General features: G+C 38.6%; 1 long non-coding RNA gene across 1 annotated transcript in view; it reads right to left on the bottom strand.

Annotated features, from left to right (window-relative positions):
* Positions 1–320: 320 nt before the first annotated feature.
* The window catches only part of LOC132367810 (uncharacterized), a 54536-nt gene continuing 35717 nt past the window's right edge, over positions 321–19139 (bottom strand). Inside the window, exon 3 of the long non-coding RNA XR_009503858.1 lies at positions 321–381. This is a non-coding gene — a long non-coding RNA (uncharacterized LOC132367810). The remainder of the gene's footprint in view (positions 382–19139) is intronic.

The raw sequence follows: 19139 nt of genomic DNA on the forward strand, positions 1-19139 counted from the left end.
TTTTTTCTTTTGTTGCTAATGTTTCTGATGTCATGTCTAAGAATCCATTCTTTTTTTTTTTTTTTTTTTTTTTTTTTTTTTTTAAATTTATTTATTTATTTATTTTTGGCTGTGTTGGGTCTTCGTTTCTGTGTGAGGGCTTTCTCCAGTTCTGGTGAGCGGGGGCCACTCTTCATCGCGGTGCGCGGGCCTCTCACTATCGCGGCCTCTGTTGTTGGGGAGAACAGGCTCCAGACGCGCAGGCTCAGTAGTTGTGGCTCACGGGCCTAGTCGCTCCGCGGCATGTGGGATCTTCCCAGACCAGGGCTCGAACCCATGTCCCCGGCATTGGCAGGCAGATTCTCAACCACTGCGCCACTAGGGAAGCCCCAAGAATCCATTCTGAAATACAAGATGATGAAGATTTACTCCTGTTTCCTTCTAAGAGTTTTATAGTTTTAGTTCTTGTATTTAAGTCATTGATCTAATTAGGTTCATTTTTCAATGCTTTTAAAAATCATCCTATTAAAGTACAATTTACAAATGAAAACATTCACCAATTTTTAGTACAGATCTTGGTGAATTTTGACAAATGTATACAGTTATGTAACCACCACCAAAGCCAAAACATTTCCATTACCCCTCAAAAGTTCCTTTGCTTCCTTTCATAGTTAATACTTTCTCTGACCCTGGCCCCTGGCAAGAATTAATTTGCTTTATGTCAATACAGTTTTGCCTTTTCTAGAATTTCATATTAATGAAATCATATAGTACGTAGTATGTAGTATTTGTGTCTGGATATTTCAAATAATAATACTTTTGAGATTCACCCAAGTTGTGTGTAATTCACTCCTTTTTATTTCTGAGAAGTATTCCTGTTGTATGTTTATACTATAATTTGCATATTCAATCACCAGTTGATGGACTTTTATTTCCAGTGTTTGGCTATTATGAATGATTCTGTTATGAACACTTCATAGCAACTCTTTTTATGAATACAAGTTTTTATTTTTCTTGGATAAATTCCCAGGAGTGGGATTGCTGAGCCAAATGGTTAGCAATGTATGTTTAACTTTATAAAATAACTGCCAAATGATTTTCCAAAGTAGGTATATGATTTTCAATTCCCATCAGAAATGTATGAGTTTCAGATGTTCCACATCCTCAACAACACTTGTTATTGTCAATCTTTTTTCATTTTAGCTATTCTAGTAATGTGTATTGCTGTCTCATATGGAGGACTTTTTTCCTAATTAGAATTTTTTTAGAGCAGTTTTAGGTTTAGAGGAAAACTGCACAGAAAGTAAAGAGAGTTCCCATGTGTTCCTCTCCCAACACTTAAATTTTGCATATGGTGTGAGGTAGGGGTTCAGCTTCATTTTTTTGCATGTGGATATACAGTTGTCCTAAAACCATTTGTTGAAAAGAATATTATTTTCTCATTGAATAGCTTTGGCATCCCTGTGAAAAATCAATTGGCCATAGATGCATGGATTTATTCCAAAACTTTTAATTGTATTCTACTTGTCCATATATCTATCCTTATGTCAGTATCATGCTACTTTGATTACTGTAGCTTTTTAATAAGTTTTAAAATCAGGAAGTATTAGTCTTTCTACTCTGTTCTTTTTCATTATTGTTTGGCTATTCAGGGCCCCTTGCAATTCCACATGAATTATGATCAGCTTTTCCATTTCTGCAAAAAGAGCCATTGGAATGTTTACAGGAATCGCATTGAATTTGAGGATTGCTTTGGGTAGTATTAACATCTTAACATTATTAAGTCTTTCAATCCATGAATATGGGATGTCTCATCATTTATGTAGTTCTTTATTTTCTTCCAGCAGTGTTTTGTTGTTTTCAATGTATAAATCTTTTATCTGCTTGGTCAGGTTGATTCCTAGGTATTATATTCTTTTGCATGCAATTATAAATGGAATTGTTTTCTTAATTTCCTTTTTAGATTGTTTATTGCTGGTATACAAAAATACAGCTTATTTTTGTGTATTGATTTTCTATCCTGCAACTTTGCTGAAGTGCTCATTAAGTACCAGGAAGAATCACTTATGTCTTTTCATAATTCTCCCTTGATCTAATTCTACCCTCTTTCCAGCATCATCTCCCATAGCTTTTCCCCTACAGTTGATGGTCCAATCATTCCAAGCTGCTTATTGCTTTTCAAATCCACCATAGTGCTTTCAGTGTCACCTTTGTGCTGGTATTTCCTTAACCTGAAATGTCCTACTCCCTTGCTTCTCCAGGTATGTGACCAACATTACTCAAAACTTGTTAGAAAATGCAGAATCACATGCTCTGCTTCAGTTACTATCAGGTCTTTCAATTCCAGTGATTTGGATGCAGATTTAATTTGAGAAGCATGGCTTTGTTTTCTCCTTTTCTACCAGATCTCTCTTTCTATCCTTCAAAGCCCAACTCCTCTATCAGTTCCTCTAGGACTGGGAAGACTTTATCCCCAAACCCCCACCCAGTAAAACTAATCATTTCCTCCCTCTGCTATTTCCTTTACATACTTCTACTGTGTCTGTTTTCTCTACTGGACTATGAGTTCCTTGAGTCAAGAAATTGAATCAACTTCATTTCTGTGTCTTTTGCAGGCTATCAACCTACCATAGATATTTGATGAATTAGGTGAATAGTCATCTACATGAGGGAGATTTTATTGTCACCATATTGCAAATGCAAAAACTGGAGCTCAAGGAGGTTAAAGTGTTGTAGTAGGTGACAGAGTTGAGATTTGAGCCCAGGCCTCCTCATTTCAACACCCATGTTCTCACCTCTATGTCATACAGCCATTTTAAGAATTTCAGACAGTAAAGAGAAATATCTTCTTAGGTACTGCGTGTAGGCAAATACCCATCCTAAAGTCAGCTAGTAACTAAGAGTAAGGAAAACTAGGCCATTCAAAGAGATTGGTGCTGGAGAATGATGGCATGCCTTGGGAAAGCAAAGAATTATTTTGTGATTTTTAAGGTACATTTGCAAAGATCATTCCTAAAATGTGTTCTCTATGAGTATGTCTATATGTCTAAAGTGCCTGCCCTTTAAAAATGCACTCAAAATTATTTATTACCTAAATGAATGAGTAAATGTCTTTTTCTCTACCTGTATGTGTGTCCAAGTTCACACATGTATATGCTTATTGCACACCTTTGAATATCTCTGTATTTGTGACTGTGTGTTCTAGGCTTTTGCTCATGAAAGTTTGGTCTGAGGATCAGCAGCATTGTTATCACCTGAGAAGTGGTAGAAAATGCAGATACTCAGGCCCTACCTCAGACATACTGAACCAGAATCTGCATTTTTAATCAGGTCCCCTGGTGCTTCATATGTCCATGAAAGTTTGAGAAGCACTAATGTAAATCATGCCAGGTATGCTAGGATAGACCTGAACATGACATGATAGCCTAAGCTCAAGATACTGAAAAGCTGCCAGAAAGAGAGATGTTTCAGCTACTTGCAGTACACTGGGATCATTATCTCAGGCCTCTGCTGTTCACACACCTGTAGGTGAAGATCTAATTTACCACTTAGAAAGGAGAGCACACACGTGCCACCACAAGCATATTTAAACCAATGTTGATACTTTATGATCCAGATTGGCCTCAAAGTCTTCCTCTGCCAGGATGTAGTCATCTTTCTTCAGCATGCAGAGAAACTTGCCCCTTTCACTCAGTAGAGCTACTCATCTGCCCCTTTCTTCTTCTTTCTACCTGTTTTTCTTCCTTCCTTCCTCTTCAGCCACTCATTTAGCAAAATTACTTTTCTCTTCACTCACCTCAATTCTGGCAATTCATAGATTATTTTCTCCACTGCCCCACGCCTAAGAATTAGATGTGGAGCTTGTTTTGTTTTGTTTAGAGGGAGTTAAGGAATAGATATTTCTAAAATTGTTAAATATTTTAAAGAAAAAATGTTCTCTTCTTTCCTTAAATTGTCTTGGGAATCATAACATTGGTTGCTTGCACTGACACTACTTCCTTTCTTCATCTACTGCCACCCACCTGTCCTAAGCCTTTTTAAGACTGTAGAAGTTATACTAGGGTCACATTTTCTCCCTCTATTGGAGTGACACAGCCTTCAGCTTAAAAAAAATTGGCACTTAGAGCAAGCTAAAGATAACAACTAGTGGTTATTTCTGAACAACAGTACACTGAAACTCATCATTTCTCTCTAAAGCTCTCTTCTTAAGGAACTGATAAAGTTCTTTCTATATTCTTTAGCTGGAGATGGCAAACGATCATGTGATGCAGGTGGCGACATAAAATTATACAGGGTATAACGCAGATATAAAGTTGGAAAGCCAGCTTAGTAAATGACTATTTGATAAATAGAAGCACATATTTGATGCAAGTTGGAAATCTATTTCACAAATTCAAGAGTTCAGAAATGTCCATTCTCTTATTCTCTGCAATTAAATTAGATCTACATCTAGCACCCATCTATCTGTCCTTGCAGGAAATTTATGTTATTAATAAGACTTTCCCAAGGATCGCACAAAGACCTTGGGGTCTTACACAGCAGCACATCATCAGGGAGATCCTTCTGGCCATCATTTATCTACCCACTCTGTATATGTTTTCTTTCTTTAATAGATCTTTATTGGAGTATAATTGCTTCACAATACTGTGTTAGTTTCTGTTGTACAACAAAGTGAATCAGCCATATGGATACATATGTCCCCATATCCCCTCCCTCTTGAGCCTCCCTCCCATCCTCCCTATCCCACCACTCTAGGTCATTGCAAAGCACCGAGCTGATCTCCCTATGCTACGCTGCTGCTTCCCACTAGTTTATTTTACATTCGGTAGTGTATATATGTTGATGCTACTCTCACTTCGCCCCAGCTTCCCCTCCCACCCAATGTCCTCAAGTCCATTCTCTATGTCTACATCTTTATTCCTGCCTTGCAACTAGGTTCATCAGTGCCATTTTTTTTTTTTTTTGGTAGCTTCCATATGTATGTGTTAGCATACAGTATTTGTTTTTCTCTTCTGACTTACTTCACTCTGTATGACAGACTCTAGGTCCATCCACCTCACTACAAATAACTCAATTTCGTTTCTTTTTATGGCTGAGTAATATTTCATTGTATATATGTACCACATCTTCTTTATCCATTCATCTGTCGATGGACATTTAGGTTGCTTCCATGTCCTGGCTATTGTAAATAGTGCTGCAATGAACATTGTGGTACATGTGTCTTTTTGAATTACGGTTTTCTCAGGGTATGTGCCCAGTAGTGGAATTGCTGGGTCATATGGTACTTCTATTTTTAGTTTTCTAAGGAACCTCCATACTGTTTTCCATAGAGGTTGTATCAATTTACATTCCCACCAACAGTGCAGGAGGATTCCCTTTTCACCACACCCTTTCCAGCATTTATTGTTTCTAGATTTTTTGATAATGGCCATTCTGACTGGTGTGAGGCGACACCTCATTGTAGTTTTGATTTGCATTTCTCTAATAATTAGTGATGTTGAGTATCTTTTCATGTGCCTCTTGGCCATCTGTATGTCTTCCTTCGTGAAATGTCTGTTTAGGTCTTCCTCCCGTTTTTTAACTGGATTGTTTGTTTTTTTGATATTGAGCTCCGTGAGCTGTTTGTATGTTTTGGAGATTAATCCTTTGTCTGTTGTTTCATTTGCAAATATTTTCTCCCATTCTGAGGGTTGTCTTTTTGTCTTGTTTGTGGTTTCCTTTGCTGTGCAAAAGCTTTTACGTTTAATTAAGTCCCATTTGGTTTTTTTTGTTTGTTTTTATTTCCGTTACTCTAGGAGGTGGGTCAAAAAAGATCCTGCTGTGGTTTATGTCAAAGAGTGTTTTTGCTATGCTTTCCTCTAAGAGTTCTATAGTGTCTGGTCTTACATTTAAGTCTTTAATCCATTTGGAGTTTATTTTTGTGTATGGTGTTAGGTAGTGTTCTAATTTCATTCTTTTACATGTAGCTGTCCAGTTTTCCCAACACCACTTATTGAAGATTCTTTATCAATAGACAAAAAGCAGAATATTAGAAGCAATGAGCATGTCTTGAAGGAGAACAGTGTTAAATCCAGAATAAGCCATCAAAAACCAGGTCTCCAACACAAGTGAGCAAGGTGAAGAGTCAGACCCCATCTTGGATATAGAGCAATCACAGGAACTGATGTGTGGCTTGACAATGAAAATAACAAAGAAACGGGTCACCTCTTTTGGTTCCCTACCATATGCCAGGTATTTTCCATCCTATGAGGAGGTATTTTTATCATTCCTTTACAGATGAGGAAATGAAGTTCCAAAAATGTTCTATGACTTAGCTAAGATGTGATGGAGCCATACTCAGGTCCATCTGATTCCAAGCTCACTATTCCCCTCCAATTCCACATTACCATGGATGGACAAGAGGTACAGAGAAGGAGACAAACACGGAAGAATGCATGTAGTATAGTTCAGGCACACTTGGAGGATTTTTTTTGCCATACTTCCTTCATGGAAATGCTAAGTACACTTTAAGAAGGAATATCAGAATGTACAGTCAAGATGTCCAAGAAGTGGTTAGGAAGAGAAATGGGAACATATTGTATATGTATAACTGATTCACTTTGTTATAAAGCAGAAGCTAACACACTATTGTAAGGCAATTATACTTCAATAAAGATGTTTAAAAAAAAAAAAAAGAAGTGGTTAGATGAGAGAAGTATCTGTATGAAAGCTGACTAGGAGCCAAGAAGTAAGGGAGCCCAGAAGAGCTATGCTAGGATCTTGGGACTAGAGGCTGGATATCAAAGACCTTTAAATCAGACCCTTTGTGTCCTTTTGGCCTAAATCAATCTTGGTAATCCTGTTTCCCCTTGCCTGGGATGGATAATTCTATTATCCTCCCTTAGGGATGAATGTGTGACCTAGTTTTGGCCAATGAAAACTTAAGAGCAGTCTGCTGGAGTGGGGGCTTCTGGGAAAGATTTTCCTGCTTGATAAAACTTTGAGAAAACCTTCCTGCTTGGAACACTGTCATATAAGTATGTGACATTCGGCTATGGCAGCCATCTTGTGACCATGAAGGAACCACAGAGAAGCAAAAACATTCTATGAAATAACAATATCTGACCTTTGTATAGCCTTTGTATATTGTTGATAATTTGGAAAGTACTCTTATATACCTCATCTCATTTAATGCTTAAATAACCCTATGAGCTGGTTATTTTGTGTGCTCTGGAAGGATCTAAAAGCTGTGGATTCAACCAAAGTGACAGCCAGGTGATAGAAATAAAGTTATCCAGTATTTCCAGGTGGTTTTCTAACTAATCCTATAAGGTTTAGTTTCGGAAATAGTTTCCAATGTTGCCTAAAATGAGCTCCTGAAAGAGGCTTTTGACTTCAGACCCATGGGATGTTGCAAGGAAAATCAATTAACAGTTTAAAGCACAGGTTTGTGTCTTGCTCAGAGATGGATATTGGAATGGTTAAAGGCAAAAACAGTTAGGTAAAACTCTAAAAAGTACACAAGCACTTGTTGACACAATTTAGGGGCAAATTACTGAGGAAATGCCAAAGGCTCAATGCTGCTTCATAAACTAGTTGGAGTGCAGACCTTGGGAATCATTTATCATAGAGATTTTATTATCATTCATTTGGAGAAATTTCACCATAGCGTTTCGAGGCAAATTCATAATGGCTTTAAATCACAGGTGCCCATATCTCTACCTTCTAAGTACAAATAATTTCATCCTGTTAAGTCTTAAATTAAAAGAAAAGTACTATTTGATTATATATAATCAAACGCTATAGATTGGCATTGACCTAAAAAAACAGTAGCACTTATAAATAAAGCAGAATACGGGGGAAATATATTTATTCAGTGCTTATCATGTACCATGTATATATTACATAATCTAATTGACTCTCCTAACATCCTTATGAGATAAGATTAACAGTAATCTATGAAAGTGAGTACATCACAGACTCAATGAAATCACTTTTCAATGTGCAATAGACCAGAATATAATCCTGAATTATTAGACTCTGTGTATGGAAACAAAACATGCAAATCATTCAGTTAATTCAATTTTTACAATTGAGTCAAATGACCTTGTTTCATTCCTTGCCCAAAAAACCCTACTTGCTGAGTAACTAATTAAAAAAAGAAGAAAAAAAAACTTTTAATTTTTAAGAGGTTGTACAGCCACAGCATTTGAAAGGATCTCAAACAAGCTGGTTAAATGGATTTGGTTTGGGGGCATCTGATGTAATTATCCTCCTACTTCAGACTTGATGAGAGCAGTTTACATGAGTTACCTTATTAAATTATCCCAAAATCCTATGAGGTATGAATTATTCATATTTTACAAATGAGAAAATAAGTTCAGAAATGTTAGCATGATGCCAAGATTGCACAGTAAGACAATGGCAAAGGCAGGACCCAAGTCTAATGTGTCTTGCTCCAAAGCCCATGTCTATCTACTACTTTTCGTGGTAACCACTACACGATTGTATTTTTAACAGATGATAGGAAGAAATTCCTTTGAATTTTAAAGCACAAAATGAACTGCTTCACTAAATGTAGGGTCTGTTAGACAATTTTTCTTAAATGAGAATTTTATGTATTTCCTCTTTTTCTCCTTTAGGGAGTCACAGAAGGAGCAAAGGAGAAAGCTTTGCTGTTATTTCCAAGAGATTCTACATGAATCATGCCATGGCTATGTGTCTACTACATGAACACATGGGTAGCATCATTTTGATAAAGTCCAGCTCTCAAGTCCAATTTCTGTGCTCTGGAATGACTCGACTGACCAGCAATAGAAAGGCCCAGTGCCTACCACTCTCCTCTCAGCCCTGCAAAATCAAGCTTAGTGTCATTGTTTAAATAGGCAGGTATGGGCAGGCACAGTTCTTAGTCAAGTTGGATGTTAATTTTAATAAAAATAAAATGAGTTGATGGGCACTGGATTAGGACTTGAGTCTGAGTCTCGCCCTGCCTCTCAATGACTAAAACTGTGGCAAGTTACTCCATTTCTCTGAGCCTCAGTTCTATTATCTAGACATGTTTCTTAAACCATATTTCTTAAATTTACAATCCATTTGAGGAAAAATACTGCTGTAAAATTCATTGAAATTAATTACCAGGAAAATAAAAAGCATAGACATAAAATATACACTCTTTTTAGATGATTAGATTTAACAGTCAAAAAATTACTCTAATTGTTAAAAGTCTCTAGACACCTGCTGTCAGTGTCTCATCTCACTGTGGACTGGAAAGAAAGAGCTCACTGCCTGCCACCCCGTCCAGGAACTGCATTTTGAATAGCACGGATCTTTGAAACTAAGGCTAAAAATATCTTTAATCATTGGAGGGTGGTTGTTAAAATTCAATGCATAATGTATGTGAAATGCTTAGAAAAGTGCCTGGCACGTACATAACATAAGGAAATTCCACTTTCTTCAATAAAATTAAACCCAGAACCTCTAAGGGAACAGCACCAGGTAGAGAATCTCCCAGGGAAAGTGAGTGAGGTAAGCCCCTGACTGAGGGCACTTGACCTTGTCCCCCAACTTCACCTTCCCATCGAGGTTTTCTTCTTGTTCTTTCTCTTGCTCTCACTCCCAACTCGAGCTCTGTCTATTCCCTTCCTGTTGTCACCATGATATTGGCCTCATGTGGGATGAAATTTGTTCCCATGCAGAGTCAGAAACTACATACAAGGAATATAAACAGCCCAGTTTACAAAGTATAAAGTTCTGGTCCCAACTCAACTTGTCTATTTGGTTCCATAAGCCCTTTGGCATAGAGGTTCTTGAGCCAGATTCGTGACCACCCAGCTCTATTCCTTCATTCTTATTTGTCTCTGGCAAGTCACTTAAGAGCTCTGGGCTTCAGTTTCCTCCTGTATAAAATGGGGGAAAAGTAATACCTATCTGATAGCATTGTTATGAAGATTAAATGAGCTAATATATATCAAGGGCTGAGTATAGCACCCGGGACATAATAAGCAACCTGCTCAGTAAGAGTCAGCTGTCATCATCATCATGGTCACATGGAAACACCTGGGCCCATCAATTCTCACCTCCTGGTCAATACCTGCACAGCTAAAGTCATTCTGAATGGACCCTAGAGAAACACCCTCCTAGACAAAAGCTCCTGCCTAAGAGAGATCCTATCATAACACCCACCTGACTATGATCCTTAATCTTAATTTCTACCTGGAGAGAGACTCCTTTTCCCTGAGCAAATGGTGCAAAAATGATCTCATCTTTTAAGTGAGACCCCTTCCCCTACTTACCTGGATGTGGCTCATTCACACAGGGCTACAGTCAACCTTAACACAAGTCCCTACTGTCACTTGCACATAACATGCAGCACAATTACAATGTGTTTTCATATCCAGAAACCATTTCCTCACTGCAGGTTTCCTATCGATTATCTAGTGCCACAGTAATACTACATAACAAACCACCGCAAACCACACAATAAACATTTATTACTCATGCATCTGAGAGGTGTGCTCAGAAGCTTTGCTGATCTTGGCTCAGCTAAGCAGTTCTTTTGGTCTTGGTTGGACTTGCTTATATGTTCACGGATTGCCTGGGTGTTGACTAATCTAGATTGTCTCAGCTGGGGTGACTGGCATGACTTAACTCTGTTCTGTGTGACTCTCATCCTCCATCAGGCTAACACAGACATGTTCTCATGGCGATGGCAGGGTACAAGAACAAGTGGAAACTCAAGCACCTTTCGGGTTTCTGCTTGCATCACATTTGTTAACATTCCATGGGCCAAAGCAGATCACAAGGCTGAGCCCAGAATAGGAGTGGGAGAGCAAGCGCTGTAAAGTTACATGGCAACAGGCATGGGTAGTGTGCTCATTAAATGTTAATTCTGACTTCTATTTCCTTATATTCCTATCCAATTAGATCAGGAAACCCACTTGCCGATTCATATTACCAAATCAGGACCTTATGTCAAGCCAAGATTTTATTGAATATACACTCTAGGATTTGGTTTATTTGTTTGTTTTAATGGAATCTATACGGTACTTTTCCTTTTCTTTCTTTTCCCCACTAGGAAGAAAAGTAGCAAAAGAAAACAGATTCATTTTTAATAATGGATATCTGAACATTTCATGTCATAATCCCTAGGATGACTTATAACTCCTATTGGGACCAGTCTCCATCCCGTGGTATTATGTTAGTCTCAACAAATGAATTTAACACACAAGGAATAATACTCAAATAGCTTACTTATTAGAGCTGAATGCTTTTCTCATAAAACTTGCAAAATACAAAATGAGCTTTCCTACTGAAGGTAGACTCTAGGGAGATTTCCTGTGTTAGGAATTTGATATTTTCCTCTCAAATAAAAAAAATACTGCATTTTTCCTTTCTGAGAGTGTTTCCTAACTAAGTGGAGAAATTACTATTCCATTTCTTGAGGGGGAAAATGATTTTCATATGCACGAAACTTCCCAGGTAACATCTTGGTCAAAGGGAAATATGAAGTCACTCCTCCAGTCAATGACTCTGTGGGAGGGTTCCTGGAATGCATCAGTGATTTCAGAGAGGGTCCCCTTCCACTTTAAGATCAAAATCAGAACTTCCTCTGCCCCCCTGCACAAGGAGCTACTTGAACATATACATGATTGTGCACGGAGGGAGGGTGAGGCAATGAGAGAGGGTAAGGTCCTTGTCCAAACTCTAGCTTGCAGGTGCTTTTGGTCCCTTTGTTATATACAAGGTCAGTTGGATAATTCATCATAAAGACGTGTGAAGGAAGTCACCAGCAGTGTGTAATGGTGGGGTCACGGTGTGGCGTAGAGCCCCTCCCAGTCCTCCCCATATTTATGCCACTGACCTCATATTTCTGTACAAAACCTGGACTCTGGGGTCAGACAGCAAGGGGTTAGTATTTTAACTAGGCCCTTTACAAGCTCTTTGACATTGAAAATTTGAAATGATTTCCATGAGTTTGAGGCTACTCAAATGTAAAATAAAAATTTTTTCTTATACCTACAGTGATACCTGACATACAGAAAGTCACTAAATACCAATTTCCTATATCCCCACTTCATCTCCCACCATCCCCCCGCCCTGCCACCGGCACTCCATCTTCTAACTTTCTCCCCTGCCCCTTCTTGGTCCTTTATTCTCACCTCAGCCTCAAGCCTCACAGCCACTGCTTACCCCAGAGAGAGAGAGAGCCAGAGACAGACTAAAAGTAGCTAAATCTTGTTTGTAGAAATGTTTAGCTTCAAATTCGTCTCTGCAGAAAAGCAGTAATGTACTTGAAGTGAAGAGATGCCAGAAGAAAAAAGAGGGAGCGTGGTGTTTGGTCCTGAGGAGAAGGGGAAATGTGGAATGTTTATAGTGTTTCACTGGCGTGAGACCCAGGCTTTCAGGGAGAGAGGGAGACTGAAATTACTTTGATTTTCATGGAAATCATCATTTGACTTTGATCTTGACAGAATGTCACTGAGTCAAATTCTGAAATTTAGGTTTGGAGGGAGAGATTTGGGGGAGGGAGTGCAGGCTGCGAGAAAGAATAGATGAAAAAAAGTAGATTTCATTCTGGGAAAAGTAGTTGTGTGTGTGTGTGCACGCGCGTGTGTGTTGAGAGCAATGGGGGTGGTGGATGCAGAAACAGGAAATTCCCTTTTCTCCCCTGCCTTAAGGAATTCAGGTTTAAAACAGAAGTCTTAGAGAAGCTGAAAGAAGACTGTTCTTAATTCTCTCAGTTCCATGCTAGTTATAAACACTGGAGAGAAAATGCGATTGAAGACTGCCTGGTAACACAGGCACTGTAAACCTTTTATTATCATATTTGTGGCTTCTGGGGTATGATTTTAACACCATCTTTTAAGATGTTGCTCACTTAAAGCAATTGTGTTTAATTTTAAATTAAGTAAAAAACCTAACCGAAGTATTCTTCTCCCTTCAATTAATTTTCCATTTCAGCATATGAGTTCCTTGCTGAAGAAACTCATGCCCTGAAAGTAATGCATAGATTAAGTATATTCACACTTAAAGAGATCTATTAATTATGTAAAATAATATTAAAATAAAAAGCAGTGCGTTGTAGAGACAGGTATTCCTGCAAATATTCTGGTCCTGGCTGGTCACAACTGGTTGTGTGATCTTGGCTGAAGTTGTTAATTTCTGAGCCTTAACTCCTTCATGTGGATTACATAAGTGTAAAGGTCCTTTTAGCTCTAAAAACTTTTATCATAGTTAGTCTTAAGATGAATACAACACCTTAAGGTTAATATGAAATAAGTCCATCCACTTCTTAGATTCTGCAGATCTTAATTCTATAAGCAAATTAACTTCTCCAAACTCCAATTTCCTCATCTATAAAATGGAAATTATAATAGTGTCTATCCTATTAGGCTTGTTGTGAGGTTTGCATGAGAAAATGTTTGCAAAGAGCTTAGCATAATGACTGGCACTTAGGAAGTGCTCCAAGAATGTAGGTTTAAAAAGAAAAGGACAAGAGAAGCCGCTGTGCTTCAGAGTCAAATCATTCTCTGTGATTCTATTTTGGGCACTGTGGGCTCCCCAGTGTTTAGATGAACAATGTTAAAGAAGAGTTAGCAAAAGGTTATGGTGATGATGATGATTGCAACTAACAAGGCTCTATGCAAAATGCTTTATCTGTGTTAACACATTTAATCCTCATACCAACCCTATGAGACAGATAAAATTACTATTTTATAGATGAGGAATATGAGACACAGAGAGGTTAAGTGACTTGCCCAATGCCACACTAGTAAAGATCACCCTCTACTTTCTTTAGTGAGGCTGGAAACTGACACTGACCCTGAAGTATCCGCAAAAAAAACAACAAAAATAAAAAACAGAAAATTACTTCTTTGTTAGCCTCTTTGGTTTATTAAGGATGCTCATAAAGTTAGATAATTAAATGATGCATAATCCTGAATCATCCCCAAAAGTTCCCCGCCTGTATCTAGCAGTTTCTTCCCACCTGGTGCTAATGAACATGCAAAAGAAGATCAACATTTGTCTAATGACGTTAACTAATGCTGCCCCCTGCATGGTGATTATGAGTGGAGCTGTGCTGTGGCTTCAGCAAGCAGGTGGTGGGAGTTCTTAATGAAGACTGCATACAGATTATAGCATTTTGGTATATTTTAGGATGAAATTCACCAAGGGTTCAAAACCTTTTCCAATTTGCTCACTTATCTCACCGCTAATAGGAGGGCTTGATGTAAAGAACTAGAAGCATGGGAAGAACTAAATATAAATCACATTAGAGCTACCCCCACGGTAGAGAAACCACTCAGAATGCTAATGAATAAAGCTTCTGTGATGTTCTTCATGAAAGGAACTGACAGGAAGCAAAATATGGACTCAGAAGACCAATTCTGACTAAAGAGCACTGGCATAGATGAGACTTTCTTTCTATTGGGGAATGAGAAGTTTGCTAAGAATTAAGACCTATATACACCTATGTGTAAGAGAACAAGTGAACTTGAAGGATTGGATGTGGTTAAGAGAGAGAAAGGAAATGGTGAACTGCTTTCTATACTGAGAGGAGAAATTTATTCATGCTAATGCTGGGAGGTGAACTATTGAAAAACGGTTCAATAACAGTGAACAACTTATGATTTATTCCTGGGAAACAGAATGGAGAGAAAAAAATTCTTATTCTCCTTTGTACACTTCATAAGGTCATGCTAAATGAACGTGTTCATTTTTTTCACCTATAGCTGCAGTAAGTATATTCAAATATAATTAAATGTATATTTGCTAAACATGAAAACAAGACAAGTAGAAAAGCTCAAAAACCTACCTCATCATTTTCTGAACAATTTTCCAGGGTTAAGAAGGAAAATTTGCTTTGTAGTAATTGTAAAAGCCTTAAGACTTTTGTTTGTAGTCATTTCTATTCATTTTTAATTTCTTCTACTAATTCAATTGCTTGAGAGGAAAGAATTTGTATTCAAAATCCCAAATTCTCAGCAATCGCATTCAGACACTACCATTTTGTTAGTTAGCATATTCACTTTTTTGTTTGGATTTCAAAGTTTGTTTTAAACCATAGACCAATATTTTCCTGTGTTTATTTTTCCCTATAAACGTTCAACTTATATTTCTCATTTCCCAAAAGGACAATGAGTTCAATGGTGACATGTTTATTAGTGAGGATGGGCTTCAACTGTGTGCAAATTAAGCCCAACTGCCTTAGAAGAATATTGAAAGTATCTCACTGTTGACTGTATTATTTTTTCTGTTTATGATTTGAATTTCTTTTAATGACAAATACTAATTTCTGGTAGCTTGATCTTATCTACGAGACATCAGTGGCTCTAAGTATGCTGAAGTGCTCTTTGTATTCACACTTACTCATCATTGAACAAGTCTGCCTTTTCATTGGAAGCAAAAAGATTTAATTTATACACCATTATTATATGCTCACATATATTATTATGGGCATGCACACACAGGGGTCCAAATCTATTCTTAATTATTCATGCTAGTGGAAGGGACGCAGAGACAATACAGAGCTATACACAATCCAAAACCCTGAAATATTTTCGTTTAGAATGTCCTGTTTGACTTTCACTTGGAGATGGAAAATTTACCAAAGTGATATATGAAATAAGTATTGATATTAGGCACCTGCTGTACAGAGAATTCTAAGTACCAGGGGACATTACAGGGTATAAAAGGAATACCTGATAAGTGATTTGCTGAGAGATCAATCAAAAGGAGGGATAAACTACACAGTTGTGGGGCTCTCTAGAGGGAGCAGGGCAATAATGGATCAACTCATACGAAGTAATTGCCAGACTAAAATTCTGGTGATGAGGCAGTGAAATACAGAGCAAGCTTCTTGGGTTAAATTCATCTTTACTCCAAAGTTGAAGGGCATAATGGCTATAGTTTTCAAGAGTGGTAAAGCATTTCAGATCCCCAGAAAATTAGAGAAGAAAGGCCAAGTAAAGTCACTGCTTTCTGGCTCCAGGATAGGTTGCATTAAGTGACTTGTCCGGCGTACAGTGTGTCAACGGCAGAAGAGAGCCTAAAATTCCTGTTCTCTGAACCCTCACTCAGTGAAGGGGTAGGGTCCTGGTCTTCTGTAATTGGATTAAATTCAATTTCTCCACAGAACAGTTTTAATAGCTACTATGACTATGGCCACATAACATACAGCAGGTTAAATCAGTTTCATCAATTCCATTGACTTGAGTAACTGGGGTTTAAAACTACAGCCACACACCAAGCCAGCCAATGTTCCAGTCACATTAAAAACTCATTCCTCATCACATATGCCCCACATGTTTTTTCAGAGCTGTCATACAGCTAGAATGCACTAGTATAATAGTACCAGTTGTTAAAATATTAAAACATTTCTGTTCCAATTGGTAAATAGCCACATCTGATAGATCCTCCAAATGCCTTCACCACCACAAGAGCCACCCAGACTTCTCAGATAGTCTCCATAATCCAGTAATTGAAGGGGACACAATCAGGGCCCTTGAGGACCCTGCTTCATTCTGATTGGTCAGTGCTGGAGCCAGAGTTTGTTCTGATTGGTCAGTAGCAATGGCATGCCAGGGGTTAAGTATTACTCCTACTGTTCCCTTCCATGTTTTTGTTCATGCTATTCCCTCTGCCTCGAATGCTTTTTTTCATTTCACCTGTTCATATTTTCTCTCATGTCTGTCACAGGGAACTGGACTACACAATTGTGGGAGGTGGTAGAGCAGTATCTGTAAGGCTCTGGTCTCCATATCTGAGGCTGGAGCTCCAAGCAGTCAGGAAGGCTGGCATCCCAGAAACAAAGAAGGGCTGAAACCTTGTCTGGTCTTGCCTTTCACTTTGGTGATGAAAGTATCCTTCAGAAGCAAAAGCCCTTTATCACAGAGCTTAACATACACACCGAACCCAGAAGTCAGAAAAGCTGAAGGAAGGCGCAAGGGAAGGTGGAGAAATTGCAGGCCTGGCTGCTGCTTCACACTAACAAGGTGAGTTAGCAGATTAGCATCAATATGTGTGCACCACAGATTCTCTGCTGCTTCCCTTCTGCCTGCAGCAAGAATCTCCTTTGTGGCCCACCCTAAACAGAAATGTAGAAGAAAAGGAATTCTGGGGAATGTAGTCAGCCTAGACAAGGTGACTCATTACAAAGGCATCACACCTTAGTATGAAGGCTTAAGTGCCATCCCCTCCCTGTTTCATCCCTCTCTCATCTGGCCAGGCTGGAAGTTTTCATTTCCTCCTCTGAGTTCCCAAAGCCCTGAAAACAAAACCACATGGTGGCATTTAGCATGCAGCTCGCCTTTTAATTTTTAGTCTGCTTATTGTATTTCCACCACTGGACTGTAATCTCCTTCAAGTTAGGATCTGAAGGTCATTACACTGCCTGACACATGGTGAACAATTCATAAAAGTTCATGGAATGAATGAGGGAATTGTTGAATGAATAATGAACTGACTGATGGAACACAGAGATGCTGTGAAGTGGGATTCAAGGGTAGTGTAGTCACTATTACTATACAACAAATCATCTCCAAAGCTTAGCAACTTGAAAAAACAGTTATTATTTCACAGGTTCTGAGAGTCCTGAATCTGGGAGCACCTGCGTGAGTCGTTCTGGCTCAGGGTCTCTGGTGAAGTCACAGACTATTGGCTGGGGCTGTAGTCTTTGAAGGGGCTGCAGGATCAGCTTCCAATCTCACTTACGTGAGTATTGGTGGGAGGCTTCACCTCTTCATCACATGCACCTTTCCATGGGGCACAACATGGCAGCTGGCTTCTCCCAGAGCAAGGGATCCAGAAGAGAGGGAGGCAATACCACACTGCTTCCTATGACCTAATCTCTGAGTCGTACACTGTGTTTTCCACCTTATCCTCTTAGTTAGAAGTGAGTCACTAGGTCCAGCCCAACAGGAGGAGGGGATTACACAGAGCATGAATCCCATGAGGCTGCCTCACAGGTGGGAAGGAGTAAGGCTTTGGGCAGGGGCCATGCCACAGAGTTCCTTAACTGACCTCAGAAGAATTCAACTCACTTCCCACTACTTAGTGTGTAGAGTCATGTTCTTTTCTCTTTTTTTCTTTAATTCTTTTTTTTTTTTTTTTTGGTGTGTGAAGTCTACTCACTGAAAATAAGCCTTTAATGTCAAGCCAAAGATTGGATTTTGTAGAAATACTTAAGAAGAACAGGGAGAGGGAATCCAATTTGGAACTAACCTTTCTTTACTAAAATGATTTCCTCTGCTGCAGCCAAGTTTGTTTTGGCCTCTAGAAAATACTGGTGAACAAAGTTAACAGCAATTCCAATTTCACACATACACATACACACGTGCACATGCACACACACAATCCTGAGTTTGTATCATCAGAATAGATATTGTAACCTAGTCTGGGGAGTTCAGGCTAGCCTTAAGTGGTTGGACAGTAATAATAGATATATTTGTTCAACAGCTAATATAGCCAATAATAGTTTATTGAGCACATACTAAGCACCAGGCGCTGTGCTAAGGGTTTTCCATGTGTTATCACATTTAATTCTTAAACAATCCTATGGGGTAGGTACTACTCTTTCTCCCATTTTTTACAGATGAGTAAACTGAAGCTTAGAGGAATTACATGACTTAGAGAGAAGCTTAAAGAAATTACTTACATAAACACACAGCTAGCTGGTGCCAGGACCAGCACTCTACATTCTTAAATGCATCAGTACATGGCTGTCACTGTCCTTCTGGGAGACAGGCTACATGCTAGGGTGGGTGCCTATATTCATTGCTCATTCTTCTCTATAACCCTTTGAAGTAGGTATCATTATCCCCCTTTTATGGATGAGAAACAAAAGCTCAAAAGAAGATGTTGCTTGCTTTAGCCTGCACAGTTAATATAACAGCAGCCCAGGATTCAATCCCCACAACTGTCTGAATCAAAGGTCCATGCTCCTTCTACCACCTTTATTGTTTTCTAGCTCAGGGGGGTTTTCAAACTGCAGATCATAACCTATTAGTGTATAGTGAAGTCAAGTAAGTGTGTCCCAACCAGCATGTAAAACACTGGAGTAGAGTAGAATGTAAGAGAAGGGAAGGAAAGAGAAGAAAAGTGAACAGAAAAAATTAGTATGCATCGCACATAGTGATGGTAAGCACTGCTTGAAGTTTTACTTCAGTTATGTATATGGG

The sequence above is a fragment of the Balaenoptera ricei genome, chromosome 6 (assembly GCF_028023285.1).
Source record: "Balaenoptera ricei isolate mBalRic1 chromosome 6, mBalRic1.hap2, whole genome shotgun sequence".
In the NCBI taxonomy this organism is placed as follows: Eukaryota; Metazoa; Chordata; class Mammalia; order Artiodactyla; family Balaenopteridae; genus Balaenoptera; species Balaenoptera ricei.